Consider the following 21,285-nt stretch of genomic DNA (forward strand, 5'->3'; position numbering starts at 1 on the left):
CAGCATGGTTAATTAAGCTCCCGTAGAGAAAGTGAAGTACATTTGACAACATTTAAAATTAGTACATTTTGGAAAATGGGCATGTCTCTAAACATTAGGCAAAAACAAAGATTCTATCAACGGTCTTTATCTTAACTGAAAACTGCTAAATCATACAAATACAAAAGAAGATTATATCACATGCTAATTTGCATGCTAGCAAAATCATAAGAATAAGTACAAAAACATTTCAAGATCTCATAATACTGGCAGCAGTGAGATTAAAGCATATGCTAATTTTGCATGTTAGCATAATTATAAGAATGAGATAAAAAGGTTTAAAAGAACTCATACTAGTGGCAGCAGTGGGATTTGAACTCACAAGTCTGTTGGAATATGGGTAAGTCTCTTAACAATAGGAAAAATCAATGATTCTTTCAACTGTCTTTTCCTAAATAGAAATTAACACACTCATGAAAATACAAAATCATAAGAATTAGATCAAAGGGTTCTCAAAACCTCATAATAATGGCAGCAGTGGGATTTGAATGGGCATGTCTCTAAACATTAGAAAAAAGCAAGGATTCTTTCAACAGTCTTTATCTGAACTGAAAACTGGAAAATCATGCAAATACAAAAGAAGATTAAATCACATGCTAATTTGCATGTTAGCAAAATCATGAGAATAAGTACAAAAACATTTCAAGATCTCATAATACTGGCAGCAGTGGGTTTAAAGCATATGCTAATTTTGCATGTTAGCATTATTATAAGAATAAGATAAAAAGGTTTAAAAGAACTCATACTAGTGGCATTTGAACCCACAAGTCTGTTAAAATTTAGGTAAGTCTCTAAACAATAGGAACAATCAATGATTCTTTCAACTGTCTTTTCCAAAACAGAAATGCACACACTCATGGAAATACAAAATCCTCAGAATTAGATCAAAGGGCTCTCAAAACCTCATAATGCTGGCAGCAGTGGGATTTGAACCCACACCTCCGAAGAGACTGGAGCCTTAATCCAGCGCCTTAGACCGCTCGGCCATGCTACCTAATGCATCATTAAAAGAGCTTCCTTAGAGTAAGTTTAGTGTATCTGACTACATTTTAAACTTGTGCATTGTGGAAAATGGATAGGTCTCTAAACAAAAAGGAAAAAGCAATGATTCTATCTTTTGTCTTTTCCAAAAAAGCAAAGCACGCACTCATACAAAAATATGCTAATTTTTCTATTAGCAAAATCATAAATATAAGCTGAAAAGGTTTTCAAAACCTCAATATGTTGGCAGCAGTGGGATTTGAACCCACGCCTCCAAAGAGACTGGAGCCTAAATCCAGCACCTTAGACCACTCGGCCATGCTACCTTAAACAGCATGGTTAATTAAGCTCCCGTAGAGAAAGTGAAGTACATTTGACAACATTTAAAATTAGTACATTTTGGAAAATGGGCATGTCTCTAAACATTAGGCAAAAACAAAGATTCTATCAACGGTCTTTATCTTAACTGAAAACTGCTAAATCATACAAATACAAAAGAAGATTATATCACATGCTAATTTGCATGCTAGCAAAATCATAAGAATAAGTACAAAAACATTTCAAGATCTCATAATACTGGCAGCAGTGAGATTAAAGCATATGCTAATTTTGCATGTTAGCATAATTATAAGAATGAGATAAAAAGGTTTAAAAGAACTCATACTAGTGGCAGCAGTGGGATTTGAACTCACAAGTCTGTTGGAATATGGGTAAGTCTCTTAACAATAGGAAAAATCAATGATTCTTTCAACTGTCTTTTCCTAAATAGAAATTAACACACTCATGAAAATACAAAATCATAAGAATTAGATCAAAGGGTTCTCAAAACCTCATAATAATGGCAGCAGTGGGATTTGAATGGGCATGTCTCTAAACATTAGAAAAAAGCAAGGATTCTTTCAACAGTCTTTATCTGAACTGAAAACTGGAAAATCATGCAAATACAAAAGAAGATTAAATCACATGCTAATTTGCATGTTAGCAAAATCATGAGAATAAGTACAAAAACATTTCAAGATCTCATAATACTGGCAGCAGTGGGTTTAAAGCATATGCTAATTTTGCATGTTAGCATTATTATAAGAATAAGATAAAAAGGTTTAAAAGAACTCATACTAGTGGCATTTGAACCCACAAGTCTGTTAAAATTTAGGTAAGTCTCTAAACAATAGGAACAATCAATGATTCTTTCAACTGTCTTTTCCAAAACAGAAATGCACACACTCATGGAAATACAAAATCCTCAGAATTAGATCAAAGGGCTCTCAAAACCTCATAATGCTGGCAGCAGTGGGATTTGAACCCACGCCTCCGAAGAGACTGGAGCCTTAATCCAGCGCCTTAGACCGCTCGGCCATGCTACCTAATGCATCATTAAAAGAGCTTCCTTAGAGTAAGTTTAGTGTATCTGACTACATTTTAAACTTGTGCATTGTGGAAAATGGATAGGTCTCTAAACAAAAAGGAAAAAGCAATGATTCTATCTTTTGTCTTTTCCAAAAAAGCAAAGCACACACTCATACAAAAATATGCTAATTTTTCTATTAGCAAAATCATAAATATAAGCTGAAAAGGTTTTCAAAACCTCAATATGTTGGCAGCAGTGGGATTTGAACCCACGCCTCCAAAGAGACTGGAGCCTAAATCCAGCGCCTTAGACCACTCGGCCATGCTACCTTAAACAGTATGGTTAATTAAGCTTCCTTAGAGAAAGTGAAGTACATTTGACAACATTTAAAATTAGTACATTTTGGAAAATGGGCATGTCTCTAAACATTAGGCAAAAACAAAGATTCTATCAACGGTCTTTATCTTAACTGAAAACTGCTAAATCATACAAATACAAAAGAAGATTACACACATGCTAATTTGCATGCTAGCAAAATCATAAGAATAAGTACAAAAACATTTCAAGATCTCATAATACTGGCAGCAGTGGGTTTAAAGCATATGCTAATTTTGCATGTTAGCATAATTATAAGAATAAGATAAAAAGGTTTAAAAGAACTCATACTAGTGGCATTTGAACCCACAAGTCTGTAAAAAATTTAGGTAAGTCTCTAAACTAAAGTCTAAAACTGTCTTTTCCAAAACAGAAATGCACACACTCATGGAAATACAAAATCCTCAGAATTAGATCAAAGGGTTCTCAAAACCTCATAATACTGGCAGCAGTGGGATTTGAACCCACGCCTCCGAAGAGACTGGAGCCTTAATCCAGCGCCTTAGACCGCTCGGCCATGCTACCTAATGCATCATTAAAAGAGCTTCCTTAGAGTAAGTTTAGTGTATCTGACTACATTTTAAACTTGTGCATTGTGGAAAATGGATAGTCTCTAAACAAAAAGGAAAAAGCAATGATTCTATCTTTTGTCTTTTCCAAAAAAGCAAAGCACGCACTCATACAAAAATATGCTAATTTTTCTGTTAGCAAAAATCATAAATATAAGCTGAAAAGGTTTTCAAAACCTCAATATGTTGGCAGCAGTGGGATTTGAACCCACGCCTCCAAAGAGACTGGAGCCTAAATCCAGCGCCTTAGACCACTCAGCCATGCTACCTTTAACAGCATGGATAATTAAGCTTCCTTAGAGAAAGTGAAGTACATTTGACAACATTTAAAATTAGTACATTTTGGAAAATGGGCATGTCTCTAAACATTAGGCAAAAACAAAGATTCTATCAACGGTCTTTATCTTAACTGAAAACTGCTAAATCATACAAATACAAAAGAAGATTATATCACATGCTAATTTGCATGCTAGCAAAATCATAAGAATAAGTACAAAAACATTTCAAGATCTCATAATACTGGCAGCAGTGAGATTAAAGCATATGCTAATTTTGCATGTTAGCATAATTATAAGAATGAGATAAAAAGGTTTAAGAGAACTCATACTAGTGGCAGCAGTGGGATTTGAACTCACAAGTCTGTTGGAATATGGGTAAGTCTCTTAACAATAGGAAAAATCAATGATTCTTTCAACTGTCTTTTCCTAAACAGAAATTAACACACTCATGAAAATACAAAATCATAAGAATTAGATCAAAGGGTTCTCAAAACCTCATAATACTGGCAGCAGTGGGATTTGAATGGGCATGTCTCTAAACATTAGAAAAAAGCAAGGATTCTATCAACAGTCTTTATCTGAACTGAAAACTGCAAAATCATGCAAATACAAAAGAAGATTAAATCACATGCTAATTTGCATGTTAGCAAAATCATAAGAATAAGTACAAAAACATTTCAAGATCTCATAATACTGGCAGCAGTGGGTTTAAAGCATATGCTAATTTTGCATGTTAGCATTATTATAAGAATAAGATAAAAAGGTTTAAAAGAACTCATACTAGTGGCATTTGAACCCACAAGTCTGTTAAAATTTAGGTAAGTCTCTAAACAATAATAATAATAATAATTTTATTTATATAGCGCCAACATATTCCGCAGCGCTTTACAACTTATAGAGGGGACTTATACAGACAACAGACATTACAGCATAACAGAAATCACAGTTCAAAACAGATACCAGGAGGAATGAGGGCCCTGCTGCTCGCAAGCTTACAATCTATGAGGAAAAGGGGAGACCCGAGAGGTGGATGGTAACAATTGCTTTAGTTATTTGGACCAGCCATAGTGTAAGGCTCGGGTGTTCATGTAAAGCTGCATGAACCAGTTAACTGCCTAAGTATGTAGCAGTACAGACACAGAGGCTATTAACTGCGTAAAGTGTATGAGAACATGATGGAGGAACGTGATTATGTTGTTGTTTTTTATTAATAGGCCACACAGGGATAATTAGGTTAATGCGTTGAGGCGGTAGGCCAATCTGAACAAATGAGTTTTTAGTGCACGCTTAAAACTGTGGGGATTGGGGATTAATTGTATTAACCTAGGTAATGCATTCCAAAGAATCGGCGCCGCACGTGTAAAGTCTTGGAGACGGGAGTGGGAGGTTCTGATTATTGAGGATGCTAACCTGAGGTCATTAGCAGAGCGGAGGGCACGGGTAGGTTGGTAGACTGAGACCAGAGAGGAGATGTAGGGTGGTGCTGAGCCATGGAGTGCTTTGTGGATGAGGGTAGTAGTTTTGTACTGGATTCTGGATTGGATGGGTAGCCAGTGTAATGACTGGCACAAGGTAGAGGCATCGGTGTAACGGTTGGCGAGGAATATGATCCTGGCAGCAGCATTCAGGACAGATTGGAGCGGGGAGAGTCTGGTAAAAGGTAGGCCAATTAGTAGAGAGTTACAATAGTCCAGACGAGAGTGAATAAGTGAGACAGTAAGAGTTTTTGCAGAGTCGAAAGTAAGAAAAGGGCGAATTCTGGAAATGTTTTTGAGATGCAGATAAGAAGAGCGAGCCAGTGATCGGATGTGGGGGGTGAAAGAAAGCTCGGAATCAAAGATGACTCCAAGGCAGCGGGCATGTTGCTTTGGAGTAATGGTGGAACCGCACACAGAGATGGCAATGTCGGGCAAAGGTAGGTTTGTAGAGGGAGAGAACACGAGGAGTTCAGTTTTTGACAGGTTCAGTTTCAGATAGAGGGAGGACATGATGTTAGAGACAGCGGTAAGACAATCACTGGTGTTTTCTAAAAAGGTCGGCGTGATAACAGGAGAAGAGGTATATAATTGGGTGTCGTCAGCATAGAGATGGTACTGGAAACCAAATCTACTGATTGTTTGTCCAATAGGGGCAGTATACAAAGAGAAGAGGAGGGGGCCTAGGACTGATCCTTGAGGAACCCCAACAGTAAGGGGAAGGTGAGAGGAGGAGGAACCAGCAAAACAAACAGTGAAGGATCGGCCAGAGAGATAGGAGGAGAACCAAGAGAGAACGGTGTCCTTGAGGCCGATGGAGCGGAGCATAGTGAGGAGGAGCTGATGATCCACAGTGTCGAATGCTGCGGAGAGATCCAAGAGAATTAGCATGGAATAGTGACCATTAGATTTAGCTGTTAGTAGGTCATTAGAGACTTTAGTGAGGGCAGTTTCAGTAGAGTGTAAAGAGCGGAAACCAGATTGAAGAGGGTCGAGAAGAGAATTATCTGAGAGATAGCGGGTAAGACGGGAGTGGACCAGGCGTTCGAGGAGTTTAGAGATGAAGGGAAGATTAGAGACAGGTCTATAATTAGCGGCACAATTTTGATCGAGGGAGGGCTTTTTAAGTAGTGGATGTATGATGGCATGCTTAAATGAGGAGGGAAAAATACCGGAAGTGAGGGAAAGGTTGAATATTTTTGTTAGGTGAGAGGTGACAGCCGGGGAAAGGGACTGGAGGAGATGCGACGGAATGGGGTCGCTGGTGCAAGTGGTCGGGCGAGAAGATGCAAGGAGCCTGCTTACTTCTTCTTCTGTAACTGGTTCAAAGTCAGAGAGTGAACTAGATGCAGTGGGGGAGGGAGGACAGTGCTTGGTATGAAGAGATTGGGAAATGATTTCCTGTCGAATGTGGTCAATTTTTTCTTTGAAGTAATTGGCCAGATCGTCAGCGTGGAGATCTGTGGTTGGGGCCTGCTCTCTTGGGTTGAGTAGGGACCGGAAAGTGTCAAAGAGACGTTTAGGGTTATTGGACAGCGAGGTGATGAGGGTGTTGAAATAGGTTTGTTTGGAGAGGTGAAGGGCAGAGTTGTATGTTTTTAACATGAACTTATAATGGATGAAATCTTCGGGCAGATTAGATTTTCTCCACAGACGTTCGGCGCACCTGGAGCACCGCTGCAGGAAACGTGTTTGCAGCGTGTGCCACGGTTGTCGCCGTCTGTGCCGAGTTGTTCTATGTATAGGAGGTGCAGCTTCTTCCAGGGCACTTTGCAGGGTTTCATTGTAATGCTTCAGAGCAGAATCAGGACAAGAGATGGAGGAGATTGGGGCCAATGAAGACTGCAAGTTCTTCATAAGTTTCTGGGTGTTAATGGCCTGTATGTTTCTATAAGTGTGGAAAGTGGGGATGACCTGAGCGGGATGGCAGTTCTTGATAGAGAATGAAAGAAGGTTGTGGTCAGAGAGCGGGAGAGGGGAGTTTGTGAAATCATCCAGTGAGCAAAGCCGGGAGAAGACCAAATCAAGGGAGTTTCCATCATCATGTGTTGGAGAGTTAGTATGCTGCGAGAGGCCGAAAGAGGAGGTTAGAGATAAAAGGTGAGAAGCAGATGGGGAGAGGGGAGAAGCAATTGGGATATTTAAATCACCCATGATGAGGGTGGGGGTGTCATAAGAGAGAAAGTGTGGAAGCCAGGTGGCAAAATGATCCAGGAACTGGTGAGAGGGGCCGGGAGGACGATACACCACCGCCACTCGCATGGAGAAGGGGACGTAGAATCTGACAGCATGGACCTCAAAGGAAGGGAATACAAGTGAGGGTACTTGGGGGATAGCTTGGAAGGTACATTTGGGTGAAAGGAGCAGACCAACGCCTCCACCTGCTCTGTTGTCTGATCTTGGGGTATGAGAAAAGTGTAGTCCACCAAATGAGAGAGCAGCAGCAGCGGTGGTGTCTGACTGCTGGATCCAGGTTTCAGTAAGAGCCAGGAGATTAAGAGAGTTAGAAAGGAAGAAGTCATGAATGAAGGAGAGTTTATTACACACAGAGCGAGAATTCCAAAGAGCACAATTGAAAGAGACAGAAGGCATGCATGGAATATTAATAAGGTTAGAGGGGTTTCTGGGTGTAGCAGTTGGGAGGTTTGACTGGCTATAACATGGGGGGCCGGGGTTCGGAGAGATGTCTCCAGCAACTAGGAGAAGGAGGATAGAAAGAGTGAGCAGATGGTTAAGTGATTTGTGAGAGCGTCTCTTCTGTTGGATGGTGGGACTGAATGGATCTGTACTGTTAAGCAATGTGAACAGAGCATGAGTGCTATACATAGGAGAGGCCAGGACAGAGGGGCCAATATGGATGGAGTGTAAAGAGTTGATGCAAACAATAGGAACAATCAATGATTCTTTCAACTGTCTTTTCCAAAACAGAAATGCACACACTCATGGAAATACAAAATCCTCAGAATTAGATCAAAGGGTTCTCAAAACCTCATAATACTGGCAGCAGTGGGATTTGAACCCACGCCTCCAAAGAGACTGGAGCCTAAATCCAGTGCCTTAGACCACTCAGCCATGCTACCTTTAACAGCATGGATAATTAAGCTTCCTTAGAGAAAGTGAAGTACATTTGACAACATTTAAAATTAGTACATTTTGGAAAATGGGCATGTCTCTAAACATTAGGCAAAAACAAAGATTCTATCAACGGTCTTTATCTTAACTGAAAACTGCTAAATCATACAAATACAAAAGAAGATTATATCACATGCTAATTTGCATGCTAGCAAAATCATAAGAATAAGTACAAAAACATTTCAAGATCTCATAATACTGGCAGCAGTGAGATTAAAGCATATGCTAATTTTGCATGTTAGCATAATTATAAGAATGAGATAAAAAGGTTTAAGAGAACTCATACTAGTGGCAGCAGTGGGATTTGAACTCACAAGTCTGTTGGAATATGGGTAAGTCTCTTAACAATAGGAAAAATCAATGATTCTTTCAACTGTCTTTTCCTAAACAGAAATTAACACACTCATGAAAATACAAAATCATAAGAATTAGATCAAAGGGTTCTCAAAACCTCATAATACTGGCAGCAGTGGGATTTGAATGGGCATGTCTCTAAACATTAGAAAAAAGCAAGGATTCTATCAACAGTCTTTATCTGAACTGAAAACTGCAAAATCATGCAAATACAAAAGAAGATTAAATCACATGCTAATTTGCATGTTAGCAAAATCATAAGAATAAGTACAAAAACATTTCAAGATCTCATAATACTGGCAGCAGTGGGTTTAAAGCATATGCTAATTTTGCATGTTAGCATTATTATAAGAATAAGATAAAAAGGTTTAAAAGAACTCATACTAGTGGCATTTGAACCCACAAGTCTGTTAAAATTTAGGTAAGTCTCTAAACAATAGGAACAATCAATGATTCTTTCAACTGTCTTTTCCAAAACAGAAATGCACACACTCATGGAAATACAAAATCCTCAGAATTAGATCAAAGGGCTCTCAAAACCTCATAATGCTGGCAGCAGTGGGATTTGAACCCACGCCTCCGAAGAGACTGGAGCCTTAATCCAGCGCCTTAGACCGCTCGGCCATGCTACCTAATGCATCATTAAAAGAGCTTCCTTAGAGTAAGTTTAGTGTATCTGACTACATTTTAAACTTGTGCATTGTGGAAAATGGATAGGTCTCTAAACAAAAAGGAAAAAGCAATGATTCTATCTTTTGTCTTTTCCAAAAAAGCAAAGCACACACTCATACAAAAATATGCTAATTTTTCTATTAGCAAAATCATAAATATAAGCTGAAAAGGTTTTCAAAACCTCAATATGTTGGCAGCAGTGGGATTTGAACCCACGCCTCCAAAGAGACTGGAGCCTAAATCCAGCGCCTTAGACCACTCGGCCATGCTACCTTAAACAGTATGGTTAATTAAGCTTCCTTAGAGAAAGTGAAGTACATTTGACAACATTTAAAATTAGTACATTTTGGAAAATGGGCATGTCTCTAAACATTAGGCAAAAACAAAGATTCTATCAACGGTCTTTATCTTAACTGAAAACTGCTAAATCATACAAATACAAAAGAAGATTATATCACATGCTAATTTGCATGCTAGCAAAATCATAAGAATAAGTACAAAAACATTTCAAGATCTCATAATACTGGCAGCAGTGAGATTAAAGCATATGCTAATTTTGCATGTTAGCATAATTATAAGAATGAGATAAAAAGGTTTAAAAGAACTCATACTAGTGGCAGCAGTGGGATTTGAACTCACAAGTCTGTTGGAATATGGGTAAGTCTCTTAACAATAGGAAAAATCAATGATTCTTTCAACTGTCTTTTCCTAAACAGAAATTAACACACTCATGAAAATACAAAATCATAAGAATTAGATCAAAGGGTTCTCAAAACCTCATAATAATGGCAGCAGTGGGATTTGAATGGGCATGTCTCTAAACATTAGAAAAAAGCAAGGATTCTTTCAACAGTCTTTATCTGAACTGAAAACTGGAAAATCATGCAAATACAAAAGAAGATTAAATCACATGCTAATTTGCATGTTAGCAAAATCATGAGAATAAGTACAAAAACATTTCAAGATCTCATAATACTGGCAGCAGTGGGTTTAAAGCATATGCTAATTTTGCATGTTAGCATAATTATAAGAATAAGATAAAAAGGTTTAAAAGAACTCATACTAGTGGCATTTGAACCCACAAGTCTGTAAAAAATTTAGGTAAGTCTCTAAACTAAAGTCTAAAACTGTCTTTTCCAAAACAGAAATGCACACACTCATGGAAATACAAAATCCTCAGAATTAGATCAAAGGGTTCTCAAAACCTCATAATACTGGCAGCAGTGGGATTTGAACCCACGCCTCCGAAGAGACTGGAGCCTTAATCCAGCGCCTTAGACCGCTCGGCCATGCTACCTAATGCATCATTAGTAACAGACACAGAGATGACACCTTTATAAAAATATATATTTATATTATCAACGTAAGAATGGAATATAGTATCAAAAGATTATAATCACTAGGTCACCCCGTGTGTCAAATTTATAGTGTAAGACCACTACCTAGAAGAGAAAGACTGCCCCGACACAGAGAATTAGACCAATAAGAAGGTGACAGGGAATAATTATCATAAAATTAATTTTTATTTGATAACAATAGTGACAAACATCAAAACTTAATATTAAAAATGTATATATTATCTAATGATATAGTACAATGCAACACTGTGCACAAATTGAGCCGCTTTATAATAAGGCAAGCCAATTTATATAGAGATAAAGAGCAATCAATGGCATAATAAATCCAAAAATCATGTGCAGGACAACAGTCAAATTTAATACAAACACAAAAACAGTGTATATAATATGTAATAATATATATAAAAATTAATATAAATTGTGCTATATGTAAAAACCAGTATCCACCACTAGGTGGTGCAAGAGACCCAATCCAACAAAGATGTGGTAGAAAAAGTGCTATGTGCAATGACTGCTGACCGACACAAGGGGCATCTAGGTTCAAAGGCACAGAGAAAGTGCTCCGTGCTATATAAATATATAAGTATGGGCCTTTGAACCTAGATGCCCCTTGTGTCGGTCAGCAGTCATTGCACATAGCACTTTTTCTACCACATCTTTGTTGGATTGGGTCTCTTGCACCACCTAGTGGTGGATACTGGTTTTTACATATAGCACAATTTATATTAATTTTTATATATATTATTACATATTATATACACTGTTTTTGTGTTTGTATTAAATTTGACTGTTGTCCTGCACATGATTTTTGGATTTATTATGCCATTGATTGCTCTTTATCTCTATATAAATTGGCTTGCCTTATTATAAAGCGGCTCAATTTGTGCACAGTGTTGCATTGTACTATATCATTAGATAATATATACATTTTTAATATTAAGTTTTGATGTTTGTCACTATTGTTATCAAATAAAAATTAATTTTATGATAATTATTCCCTGTCACCTTCTTATTGGTCTAATTCTCTGTGTCGGGGCAGTCTTTCTCTTCTAGGTAGTGGTCTTACACTATAAATTTGACACACGGGGTGACCTAGTGATTATAATCTTTTGATACTATATTCCATTCTTACGTTGATAATATATATATATATTTTTATAAAGGTGTCATCTCTGTGTCTGTTACTAATATATATACTGTGTTTTGCACAGGCTTCCTTTTGCTCTGAACATGGATTTTAGGACCAGGGAACAGACTTGGCAGGGACAAATTAATGCAGTGTTTGGCAATAGTGGTAACCCTATAACCGCTAATGGTGGTATACAATATGATGATTGTTTTCATATCATAAAGAATTTAACATATAAAAGAACAAGATCATGGTGGAACAGAGCGTTCTTGGAGAACTATGTCCAAAGGCAACTCATTCCTAGAGGCCTAAGGATTCAAGTTACACCTTCGTTTCCCATGGACGATGAGGAATTCATCAATAAATGGGAAACAATATGTAATGATACATCAAAGAAACTGATGGAGCTTCTCATACAATATAATTTGAAAATATTGACTGAAATTGATAAGTCACTAGATGAAAACCTTATGAAGGCCAAAGGTAATCTTACCCCTGAACAATTTGAGACAATCAATCCCCAATTGGAAAAATTGGTGGATCAGTGGGTAAAAGACATCCAGGGTAAACAAGCCAACAAACTTATGAGAGATCAAAAAGATCTGGCAAATGGGAAGATCTATAGATGGCGCAGAAGTATAAATAAGGACATAACTCGTGAACGTATAATGTCTACAACTTCAAGCATAAACAATGGTGATGTCTCGTGTGCCTCCTCTTCCGCCTCTACCTCTATGTCTGTCATTTCTACCCCCAAACGGAAAAGGGAACCTCGTTATGTGTCAACTAAACGGAACTTCAGATATTCCCCCGAAAGAAGTGGAAATAACAGCAAGGTAATTAATTTAAGTTCCCACAACTTTTCAGAAATAGAATTGGGGGTATTGAGCAAAGGGTTAATGTTCTGTCCCACGGGGAACTTTAATAAATTTATGGCTATTAAAGACTTGCATCTCTTTGCAAGAAAATTATTATTTAAACAACATTTTCATAATGAAGATACCAATTTACTATTCCCCACAGAGGCGGAACAGGAGGCACTAAATACCTTGGAGGAACTAGCACGTGAACATAACGAAACGGAGGGAGGTAAGATTCCAGACTCTATAAAACCACGTTCACGTAGATTTCCACCTCTGTCTTCATGCTCGACCCTGGACATTTTTGTCCAGACGGTGAGCAAAGAATTCAATAAGATTCCACGCTACCCGAATACTGTGAATTTAAACAGGGAAGAGAGGAATAGTCTAGTTAAACTTCAGGGAATGCGGGATATTCTAATAAAACCTGCCGACAAAGGCGGAAACGTAGTAATTTGGCCTAAACCACTCTATGAAGCAGAGGCATTCAAACAACTAAGGAGTGAGACATGCTACAAAAAACTAACGTTCAATCCTTTGGATAAATTTGTAAAGGAACTATTGGCTATCCTGAGAGAGACTAGGGACAATGGGGTGATAACTAAGGATTTATTTTCGGCACTACAAGTTGTAGAACCAGCAATACCCACATTCTATTTATTGCCTAAAATCCATAAAGACCAAACTGTACCACCAGGTAGGCCGATAATCTCGGGATGTGGAAACTTTATGGAGAACATCAATAAATATATAGACTCCAAATTACAACCCTTAGTTGAGGAGCTACCCTCATTTATTAAAGATACAAGCGATTTTTTGAAAAAAATTGATGGCCTACATATTGATAATGACACCTTATTGGTGTCATGTGACGTAGAATCTCTCTACACAAACATACGCCATAGTGATGGCTTGAGAGCAGTCCGGTACTTCCTAGAATCTTCTTCAATATCTAGAAATATGAATGAGTTTGTCTTGGAACTTCTACAATTTTCCTTGTCGCATAATTTCTTTTTATTCAAGGGGTCCTTCTACCTGCAGCTCCAGGGCACCGCAATGGGTGCTTCATTCGCGCCGGCGTATGCAAACCTATTTCTGGGGCTGTGGGAGAGGGACCTCTTGATGTCTGATCTGATGCCAGCAATGGAGCGTATCCTTTTATGGGTACGCTTCATCGATGATATATTCATCCTCTGGCAAGGACCTGTCACATCCCTGGAATCTTTTATGCTCCAGTTAAATCAAAATCTATTAAATATACATCTAACATACAAATGGGATCAAAATAAAATTGAATTTCTTGACGTGGAAGTAAAGAGGGGTGTGGATAATGTCCTCCAGACTGATCTACATCGGAAACCGACGGCAGTAAACTCATACTTACATGCATCATCATCACACCCGAAGGCAATGATAAAATCTATACCTATAGGCCAATTTTTACGCCTTCGGAGAATATGCTCAAATGAGGAAGATTTTGTGAGACAAGCTAATAATCTGAAGGAAAGATTCTTAGAGCGTGGATACAGCCGTAGATCAGTTAAAAAGGCCTATAATCGTGCCAAGTATACTACTAGACATGAGGCGTTGTATACTGTAAAACCTCGAAATAAAATACAGCCCACCAGATTTATCACCCAATTTCATGGCCAGGCTGATTTAATGCGTCATTATTTGACAAAGTCGTGGCCGATTCTACTGAGCGATCCGGTAATATCAAAATATATCAGCGAATATCCAGATATAACGTTTAGACGCTCACAAAACTTGGGTGATTCTCTTGTAAAGAGTCATTATGTCGGTGATCCATCATTGCATTCCACTTTCCTAAGTACGGCTAGACCCCAACCAGGATGCAAACCTTGTGGAAGATGTGTGGCCTGTCCGAATATTATGAGGTCACAAACATTTAGTAATAGTAAGGGCACTACAATTTACAAAATTAAACGCAATATTACATGCACATCACGTGCCGTAGTTTACTACGCTGTATGCCCTTGCCCACTTATCTACATAGGGATGACAATCCGGCAACTGAAAGTACGTACAAGAGAACATGTACTTGGTATACAGGCAGCCAGGGAAATAGAGGACACTACAATGTTGAAGACTCTACCAAGGCACTTCAAGATACATCACAATTGTGACGCCTCTCTTCTTAAAGTGGTTGGGATAGACATGATTGAACAAAAGGAGAGAGGTGGGAAGATCAGCATACCCTTGGCCCAATTAGAAACTAAATGGACTTGGCTGCTTGACACAGTATCACCCAATGGCCTCAACGAAAATATAAGCTTTGCTCCGTTTTTGTGACCATCTTATTTGCTCCATACATGTTTTATATATATATATATTTTTTATTATTTTTTAAAAATTGTATACCCGCTCCTTTTAAAAAAATTTTTGAAAAATAATTAAAAAAATTTTTAATTATTCATTTTTAAAATATTTGCTATATATCATTGGTATGGTTATCTATATGGAATATTTATAATTTTAATTCCATGATCGTAATTTTTTTAATAATTTTTCTGTATAATTTTTTCTGTATATTGTCTTCACTATGTTGTTTTTAACGTTTGCTTTTATTACCCAGGTATTTTATTTACGTACCTCTTCTGTTGCGGACCTACTCCGTGTGTTGGGCCTCCGTGCGTGGCGTTTGTGGCCGGGGGTCGGACTGTTTCCTTTTCGGATCCAATGTGGCGGTCTTCTGCATCCGTATCCGATCTTAGAGGATTTTATCTATGATTGTATAAATAATATTATAAATATATTGTGTTTAGAACATTGATTAATATAATATATATGTATCTATTGTATATAAGGTTTCTTATACGACATTGCACAGCTCTATCCAACTTCTATAAACCCTGTCCACAACTCCCCTGGTAATGAATTGTAGCCTGCACATATCCATATAGCTTTTTGCACCTACAGAATTATAAATTATATATATATTGTACCACAGTTGTGTGCACACACATCATTTAATAACCCCCCTTTTTTTGTTCACCTTCATACACCATTTCATGTGTCCCACACATACACATTATTTTTCCTGCCTATTAATGCTTCCCTGTACTTCACATCTTTGTCCGCAGTTGCCCATGTTGCTCCTGGCGTTGTGCGCATGCGCGTCCGACGCTCGGGTGCCTGGGTCGCGGCGTCTCGGTGTCCTTGGCAAATCCAGGAAAAAGATGTGCACACTGTCACTGGGTTGGTGCAGGCATGAACAAAAATAGTCCAAGTATAGGAAAAATCAGCCGCACTCAATTGGTTGAAAGTTCAGCAAACTGTGTAGTTTCTTTATTAACATATACAATAAACATCACCAGGTGCTTTTTTAGGAGGTAAATGGGTGGCGGACTATTCAATTCGGGTAACGTTTCGACCCCAGCGGGTCTTTATCAAAACCTCACTGTAAAACAGATACAAACATATAAGTGAACTGTACATATATACATGTAATCTATTAAAAAGAACCGAAAAAAAGGGAAAACAAGAAAAATAATAACAACAACAATAACATCAGGTCCAAAATTAATAATGGTACTAATTGACAGCTGTAACAACAGTATTTCTGCCCCATACAATTACAAGAACATACTGTGAATACCCTATCATAGGGGTGGGGAATCCCCCAATTCTTTGCAGGTAGGAGCAAGGCTATTCCGGAGAAACAGTCATATAGAGCACATATACAGGTCTAGAACAGGAAACCAGGTGCAGCGATCAGGTCGCTGATGCAATGTACTGACCTTGTGCCAAAGAGGTAGAGGAGAGGAGAAAGAGCCGAGTTCCCATAGGGCTAAAGGGAAGTAGAGAGAAAAAACAACAGGGAATAAGCAAATAGCCAGTAAAGCAAGTAAGCCACTATAAGCAAGAGGAGAACGACTTAATAATTACCAGCTCTGGTGCAGTTGTGTGGAAGCGTGTCCGCCTGGTGGGTGATGTAGGAGCAAATGTGTAAGGCTGCAAGTATTTATACACAAGACCCATGCGGTGATATCCGGGTCTGCGCAGTGGCTCAGACTGGGAAAGAGGCTAGGAACGCTGTGTATTCAGACCGAGTCTGCGCTGTGGCCGCAGAGTAGATGCCAGCAGCGTGATAGTCCGGCGCCTGCGTAGTGTGTTCAGGGAAATCTGTAGAGCGCTCTGGCTAAAGCTACTGCAGGTTGGGGCGGAGTCCAAGCAACCAGCGTGGAGGACTAAGGGAGCGTGTATGTAAAGAGAGAAGTTAGGGAGCGTGTATAAAGAGAAAACAAAAAGAACATGAAAGTAAAAGGCTGGGAACCGAGTGTATGTGTATTGGAGGTATAGATGGAGGTGTCTCAGAGTCAGCAAAAGAAAAAGAAGATGGAAAAAATAAAACGCTGTGAATGAAAAAAATAAAAAATAGTAATAGAAAAAAAGGAGAAGAGAGGAAGGTGTGTATGTTTAAAGTAAGCAGAGTTATGTCTAATATCGGTAAGCAAGTTAAAATGGGGGTATACACTCCCTCTAGACGGGAGGAAAAAATAGGGAATGGTACATAAATAAAAAAATATACAAAAGTAATATCAAAAATAAAAAAATAAAAATCTCAAAGAAAAGGAGGAAAAAATTTAAAAAAAAAAAAAAAAAAAAAAAAAAAAATGAGAAAAAATGAGAAAAATATAAGGGACTTACCCAGAGCAGCCGAATAGAGGAAAAGAAAACCAAATACATATTTTTCTTATAATATTTGCTCAAGAGGTCTGATGTGGGAAGGAAGAGTGGAGACAAAAAGAATGACATAGGTTAGAAACAGGGGCGACCTTGACCGAAGAACCTGGAGAACCTGCGGTAGATATAGTTACAACATATCAAAGTTACATATAGAACAACCTACTCAACTAAAAGATCAAATCTAATTCCCTGTTGAGGCCTTTGGGGGCCATAGTTTGTAGCGTATAAATCCAAAAGGATTCTCTTTCCTTCAGGAGTTTAACGTGATCACCCCCACGTCTGGGTTTTTTCACCCTTTCTATCACCTGGTAGCGGAGTTGGGAAACGGAGTGGTTGGCCAGAGCAAAGTGGTGTGGAAGTGGGAGCCAAGTTTTTTTCAGTCTAATTGTAGATTTGTGGCTCGAAATTCTGTCACGCACATGCTGCGTGGTCTCCCCTATATACAGGAGGCCACACGGGCATTTAATAAGGTACACCACAAAGTTGGTTTCACAAGTATAAAATCCATTGATCTTAAAACTCTTGCCTGTGTGCGGATGTAGGAATTCACTGGATCTAATTACATTGGCACAACATGCGCAATTCAAGCATGGGAATGTACCCATTCGCTGCGAGCTCAGGAATTGTTGTATAGGTTGTTTAGTGAGACTGCCAATGTCGGCCCTGACCAGGGAGTCTTTGTAGTTCCTAGGTCTGCGTTTGCACATCAGTGCTGGTGTTTGGAAGGATGCTACTTGTGGGTAGGCTTCTGAAAGGAGAGGCCAGTGCTTGTTGATGGTTTTATAGATTAGTGGCATGACGGGGTGGTGTGTGTGTACGAAAGGAACCCGTTCGGGTTTAGAAACGCTGGATCTACTAGGAGGGCGTTCAAGTGCCCTCTGTTTTTCCATTGTAAGAATTTTTTCTGGGTATTTCCTGCTCCTGAATTTCGGTGTCCTTGGCAACACCATGTACCATCAAGTGCGTCCGGACGCGTGATGCGGCGTCCCGGACTTCCGGGTTGTTCGGGCGGCGCATGCGCCGTCCATGCGCTGGGCGCTGACATTGGCACCTCCATAAGATATTTAAACCCCCCGATCATGCAATTAGAATACCCCCTGACGAAGGACTGGATGTCCGAAACGCGCGTCGGGGTGCACATTGAGCCGCTGGCAGCCCTGTAATCATCCCTGGTAATTTGTAAGTAATCTGGCATACTTATATATTTATATAGCACGGAGCACTTTCTCTGGGCCTTTGAACCTAGATGCCCCTTGTGTCGGTCAGCAGTCATTGCACATAGCACTTTTTCTACCACATCTTTGTTGGATTGGGTCTCTTGCACCACCTAGTGGTGGATACTGGTTTTTACATATAGCACAATTTATATTAATTTTTATATATATTATTACATATTATATACACTGTTTTTGTGTTTGTATTAAATTTGACTGTTGTCCTGCACATGATTTTTGGATTTATTATGCCATTGATTGCTCTTTATCTCTATATAAATTGGCTTGCCTTATTATAAAGCGGCTCAATTTGTGCACAGTGTTGCATTGTACTATATCATTAGATAATATATACATTTTTAATATTAAGTTTTGATGTTTGTCACTATTGTTATCAAATAAAAATTAATTTTATGATAATTATTCCCTGTCACCTTCTTATTGGTCTAATTCTCTGTGTCGGGGCAGTCTTTCTAATGCATCATTAAAAGAGCTTCCTTAGAGTAAGTTTAGTGTATCTGACTACATTTTAAACTTGTGCATTGTGGAAAATGGATAGGTCTCTAAACAAAAAGGAAAAAGCAATGATTCTATCTTTTGTCTTTTCCAAAAAAGCAAAGCACGCACTCATACAAAAATATGCTAATTTTTCTGTTAGCAAAAATCATAAATATAAGCTGAAAAGGTTTTCAAAACCTCAATATGTTGGCAGCAGTGGGATTTGAACCCACGCCTCCAAAGAGACTGGAGCCTAAATCCAGTGCCTTAGACCACTCAGCCATGCTACCTTTAACAGCATGGATAATTAAGCTTCCTTAGAGAAAGTGAAGTACATTTGACAACATTTAAAATTAGTACATTTTGGAAAATGGGCATGTCTCTAAACATTAGGCAAAAACAAAGATTCTATCAACGGTCGTTATCTTAACTGAAAACTGCTAAATCATACAAATACAAAAGAAGATTATATCACATGCTAATTTGCATGCTAGCAAAATCATAAGAATAAGTACAAAAACATTTCAAGATCTCATAATACTGGCAGCAGTGAGATTAAAGCATATGCTAATTTTGCATGTTAGCATAATTATAAGAATGAGATAAAAAGGTTTAAGAGAACTCATACTAGTGGCAGCAGTGGGATTTGAACTCACAAGTCTGTTGGAATATGGGTAAGTCTCTTAACAATAGGAAAAATCAATGATTATTTCAACTGTCTTTTCCTAAACAGAAATTAACACACTCATGAAAATACAAAATCATAAGAATTAGATCAAAGGGTTCTCAAAACCTCATAATACTGGCAGCAGTGGGATTTGAATGGGCATGTCTCTAAACATTAGAAAAAAGCAAGGATTCTATCAACAGTCTTTATCTGAACTGAAAACTGCAAAATCATGCAAATACAAAAGAAGATTAAATCACATGCTAATTTGCATGTTAGCAAAATCATAAGAATAAGTACAAAAACATTTCAAGATCTCATAATACTGGCAGCAGTGGGTTTAAAGCATATGCTAATTTTGCATGTTAGCATTATTATAAGAATAAGATAAAAAGGTTTAAAAGAACTCATACTAGTGGCATTTGAACCCACAAGTCTGTTAAAATTTAGGTAAGTCTCTAAACAATAGGAACAATCAATGATTCTTTCAACTGTCTTTTCCAAAACAGAAATGCACACACTCATGGAAATACAAAATCCTCAGAATTAGATCAAAGGGTTCTCAAAACCTCATAATACTGGCAGCAGTGGGATTTGAAACCACGCCTCCAAAGAGACTGGAGCCTAAATCCAGCGCCTTAGACCACTCAGCCATGCTACCTTAAACAGCATGGATAATTAAGCTTCCTTAGAGTAAGTTTAGTGTATCTGACTACATTTTAAACTTGTGCATTGTGGAAAATGGATAGGTCTCTAAACAAAAAGGAAAAAGCAATGATTCTATCTTTTGTCTTTTCCAAAAAAGCAAAGCACACACTCATACAAAAATATGCTAATTTTTCTATTAGCAAAATCATAAATATAAGCTGAAAAGGTTTTCAAAACCTCAATATGTTGGCAGCAGTGGGATTTGAACCCACGCCTCCAAAGAGACTGGAGCCTAAATCCAGCGCCTTAGACCACTCGGCCATGCTACCTTAAACAGTATGGTTAATTAAGCTTCCTTAGAGAAAGTGAAGTACATTTGACAACATTTAAAATTAGTACATTTTGGAAAATGGGCATGTCTCTAAACATTAGGCAAAAACAAAGATTCTATCAACGGTCTTTATCTTAACTGAAAACTGCTAAATGATACAAATACAAAAGAAGATTATATCACATGCTAATTTGCATGCTAGCAAAATCATAAGAATAAGTACAAAAACATTTCAAGATCTCATTATACTGGCAGCAGTGAGATTAAAGCATATGCTAATTTTGCATGTTAGCATAATTATAAGAATGAGATAAAAAGGTTTAAAAGAACTCATACTAGTGGCAGCAGGGGGATTTGAACTCACAAGTCTGTTGGAATATGGGTAAGTCTCTTAACAATAGGAAAAATCAAAGATTCTTTCAACTGTCTCTTCCTAAACAGAAATTAACACACTCATGAAAATACAAAATCATAAGAATTAGATCAAAGGGTTCTCAAAACCTCATAATAATGGCAGCAGTGGGATTTGAATGGGCATGTCTCTAAACATTAGAAAAAAGCAAGGATTCTTTCAACAGCCTTTATCTGAACTGAAAACTGGAAAATCATGCAAATACAAAAGAAGATTAAATCACATGCTAATTTGC

At 38.1% G+C, this 21,285-nt stretch overlaps 1 long non-coding RNA gene and 3 other non-coding genes across 4 annotated transcripts; all 4 read right to left on the minus strand.

The window, feature by feature from the left end:
- Positions 1–2,615: 2,615 nt before the first annotated feature.
- TRNAL-UAG (transfer RNA leucine (anticodon UAG)) lies at positions 2,616–2,697 on the minus strand. Its single transcript has one exon. It is a non-coding gene; the product is annotated as a tRNA-Leu (tRNA).
- A 6,717-nt stretch (positions 2,698–9,414) lies between these two features.
- On the minus strand, positions 9,415–9,496 carry TRNAL-UAG (transfer RNA leucine (anticodon UAG)). The gene has a single exon. It is a non-coding gene; the product is annotated as a tRNA-Leu (tRNA).
- Positions 9,497–15,778: 6,282 nt separating this feature from the next.
- On the minus strand, positions 15,779–17,381 carry LOC143790649 (uncharacterized). The gene is made up of 3 exons (XR_013219762.1): positions 17,242–17,381; positions 16,332–16,381; positions 15,779–15,991 (listed from the first exon to the last, which is right to left on the minus strand). It is a non-coding gene; the product is annotated as an uncharacterized LOC143790649 (long non-coding RNA).
- A 3,173-nt stretch (positions 17,382–20,554) lies between these two features.
- Positions 20,555–20,636, minus strand: TRNAL-UAG (transfer RNA leucine (anticodon UAG)). Its single transcript has one exon. It is a non-coding gene; the product is annotated as a tRNA-Leu (tRNA).
- Between the last annotated feature and the right edge of the window lie 649 nt (positions 20,637–21,285).

The sequence above is a fragment of the Ranitomeya variabilis genome, unplaced genomic scaffold (genome assembly GCF_051348905.1).
Source record: "Ranitomeya variabilis isolate aRanVar5 unplaced genomic scaffold, aRanVar5.hap1 Scaffold_518, whole genome shotgun sequence".
NCBI classification, from domain to species: domain Eukaryota; kingdom Metazoa; phylum Chordata; class Amphibia; order Anura; family Dendrobatidae; genus Ranitomeya; species Ranitomeya variabilis.